The sequence below is a fragment of the Thrips palmi genome, unplaced genomic scaffold, assembly GCF_012932325.1.
Source record: "Thrips palmi isolate BJ-2018 unplaced genomic scaffold, TpBJ-2018v1 HiC_scaffold_5, whole genome shotgun sequence".
Taxonomy (NCBI): Eukaryota; Metazoa; Arthropoda; class Insecta; order Thysanoptera; family Thripidae; genus Thrips; species Thrips palmi.
In genome coordinates, this window is record NW_023144632.1 from 13,916,478 (window position 1) to 13,920,262 (window position 3,785).

The window sequence follows — 3,785 nt, forward strand, 5'->3', positions numbered from 1 at the left end:
GCTCGGCCTGCTCCGCCTCCTCGCCGACCTCGCCCACGCCGGACAGGCTGCGCTGCGCGGCCGCCTGCTGCTGCTGCCTGCGAACGCTGCCGGCGGAGCGCGCCGCCATCAGGGCCCCGTGGCTCATCCTGCGAATAGAGAAAGAGAAGGCTGTCAGGCTGCCGATAAGCGCGACAAGAGCGACAAGCGGGGTGGCAGGGCAGAGCAGGGCAGGGCCTGGTCCTCCAGGCCCTCGGGGACGAGGAAAGGGGGACGCGATTTAGTCAGGTAATTTGCCTGCCGCGTTCCGGGCTCCAGACTTGCTGAGGATCCATCGGCAGGGATGGATGAGGGGAGGGATCCACCCCTTTTGCACGCACACAACAAGAAAGCCGGCTCTCCCCCACCCCACAGTAATTATTCTCTTCGCTTTAGTTCATTAGAGCCCAGCGTGTGCTACTCGCGCCGGGCGGGGTGTCGCGGAGGGGGGGGGGGGAATCCTTCATCCCTGCTGCAGCCGGCGCGCTTTGCCGCTCGCGCTCCGCGTCGGTACGTGTCGGCAGCTGCTTGTTTAAAAATACGTTTCAGAAAGTAAGGATTATTTTGATATAGTACTCAAAAAACCGACCAAAAAGTTGGATCCGCCCTTTTTTGTGGTATCATAAACAGATCCGCCCTTCTTCTTGGGCCTCCAACAGATCCGCCTTTTCTTGCGGTCGCTCCACAGATACGCCTGTTCTGCTGGGATACGTCGAGCTGTTGTATTCGTTCGGTCGCTCGCTGAGCCCCGCCTGCTACGCCGCTCTATGCTCCCGGCCTGGTGGCCAGGCCCTGGCCCGCAGTGGGGCTCCCGCGGCACTCCCAGGCACGGCGGGCAAAGGCGGTGCCGTGCCGTGCCGTGCCGAGACGGGCCGGGCACACTCTAAATGTTCTACAGTGAAGATTCTCCATATTATGGTGAAAATGTTCCATATTATGGTGGTGCAGCTGACTTCGTAACATACCATTGAGAATTCACTGTACCTTATAGATATTTTGACGAATTTCGTTGGTATTATGGAGAAAATCTCCACCATAATATGTTGGTGCAGCCTTTCACCGTAAGACATTTACTGTGCACACAGACCTAAAGCGCCCGTAATTTTCCGCCTTGGACCCCAAAGGGCGTGTCCCCGGCTTGCCCGCCCCCGTGCCGTCTCGGTGTGTGAAGCCTTTCCTGTCAGCCTGGCCCGACCTCCACGGCCCCCACGGATGGGGGCGGGCATCGCTCCTCGCCGGAGTGCGAGCGAGCGAAGGAGGCGCAGGCGTGGCCAGTAACCTCCGCACTCCAAAGGTCGTATGGTGAGGATCCTCCGTATAATGGAGAAAATTCTGCTGACTGAATTCTGGAGATAGTCAAAACGCGTTCTAACCAGGACCGAAAGCTTCCAAGGTTTTACAGACGGCCGCATTGGTCATTCAGAAAATGTCAAACAAAATGGGATTCGAACCCTTGAGCCATGTGTCAGGAGCCCACGCCTCTGCCACAGACCACCACGCGGTGCCCGGATGATTCGTCGGGGAGGAGATGATAAGTCCTTTGAAGCTGGCCCATGATTGACTGTCGGTAGAGAGCGCCGGACAGCGGGGGTGCCTGTACAGACCACCCCGCGAAAAGCCAAGGCTCTCGTGAGAGAGGGAGACTCGACCCCCGGCCCATATCAGACGAGAACCCCCGGGGTCGCCGCCTGCAGCACCGGTTCCCCCGCGCCACCGAAGTTGCAGGCGGTCCTCCGTACGTGCGGAGGTGGAAGAAGGGCCATCCATTTTTCATTTCTTTTTCTAGGTTTGTTTTTTATGATGCGCCGCTGCACAGCGGTAAGCAGCGCGTGAGCCCGTGGAACCTCGCGTGGAACCCGTTTCCAGGAGAATGGTTTAGGATACGAGTTCGTAGTACCAAAGGGGTGCGACTGGTTTGTGACCGGACGCGAAGCTCACAGTTGGGAACTTTAAGGAAGTTCCTGCTCGACCGCTACCACCATGGGACAGCGAGGCGCGTTTTCAAGTGGGGGAGGCCCTTGTCCAGGAGGCCCGGGGGGGCGCTCCAGGGGTCGAGGGTTGCGGGCCTTGTGCGTGTGTTCCGAGGGCGTCTGGCGTCTGCGAGCCCGAGCCGGGGAACAGAGGGCCCTCGTGCGGCTCCCGCACGGCCCCAGCCGCGGTGGGGCGGGGGGGGGGGGTCAGGTAGGGCCTGGCTGACACCCTCCGTGGATGTACAGCCCTTGTTGCCGCGCAGGGCGAGCAGGGCGAGCAGGGCGAGCAGGGCCGTGCAGGCCAACCTTTGGCGGTCACTGAGAGGGGGCCAGGGGGTGGCTGCGGCCAGAGAGTTCTGCCAGGGCTGCCCAGGGCTGCCCACGGCCGGCCAAGGAGGTGGCGCCGCACTTCCCGGACCACTTCCTGCACTGCTTTGTGGCGGTGCTCGCCTCGGCGCTGCGACTAAGTCGGGGCCGGTGGTGGTGGCAACCCTCTCGCAATGAAGGACCGGCCTGGACCTGGACCGGCCGCCGGGCGAAACGCAATGGATTGCCGTCAGTGATTTCCCCGGAGAGGCCTTGCCGGCTTTGCGCTTGGCGGTTTGCCCCCGTGTAACTTTCCGAGTCGTTTCGAGGCGGCGACGACGACGACAATACTGACGGGGCTCGCGAACCCGCCCCCGCCGCCTGGCCACCGGCTGGGGCCCTCCTCCCAGGCTTCGAACCCCGCCCCGCGGCCGCCTGCACGTAGCGCAGCGTCGGGGCGCGCGTGCCACCAGCGCCGCCAGGGCCGCCAGTGGCCGAGTGAATAGGCTCTTATTTCTTTACGAGGGTTCAAAGGGGCCGCTGGCTCGGCCCGGCTCGGCTCGGCCTGACCTGGCCCGGCCCGGCCTGGCTCGGCTCGGCTCGGCTCGGCACCTGGAATGGGGCGTCCCAGGTGGGGTGGAGCGGCGGGCGGCCAGGCCGGCCAAAAGGGGAGAAGGGGAGGCTAGTTGAATTATGGCCGACGCGTTTTCTCAAATTGACGCGAATTATCGTGTGGCCGAATCGGCCGCGCGGAGAGGAGGCGGCGAACGTGTTGCACCGAACCAGTTTGCCCATTCGAAGTGACGTCAGTGACGAGTCGGTGGCAGTGCGGGCTGCAGATTGAGGCTTTGATTCAATGGAGGACGAGCTGATGCTGTCTTCGCTCGGCCGGGCCAATGAAGGCCCGAGCAAGGCCCAAGCAAAGCGCGTGCGCACTGGAGCGGGCCGCGCGGGATGGGAGCCGCTTAGCACATTACGACCGGCCCAAGCTTTGCTCCTGAATGCTGCGCGATGCTGCGGGCCTGGCCCTTGGCCGGGCCGGGCCTGCCCGGGCAGCAGCAATGCCTTGCAATGCAATGCAGCTGTTTCCTACTCGCCCTGCTTCCGGGACTCGGCGGGGCCCGCGGCTCGTCTCGGCAGGACCTAGGCCGGCCTAGCAGCCGCCCCGGCCCAAACAAAGCAGCGCCGCATTCCGCACCAGTCTGCACCAGGACTTCCGCTAGGCCTTCCGCCAGGCTGCCCTCCAGGCTGCATCGAATTCCCAGACCAGATTGCCGGTGCTGTTCAGCACACTCGTTCCGTCGCTCTGTCCCTCTCGCGCTCATGGGACGCTCCGTCGAGGTGCGAGAGGGACGGAGCGACGAGGGCCCCGTTCTGAAGCAGCTTGCACCACAGCACCAAGGTCTGCGCCTCGATCTATAGAGCTGTCTGCTGTGGAATGCCTCAAATGCCCTTGCAAAAACCCTTGTTTTGTTTCAAAATCGTGTTTTC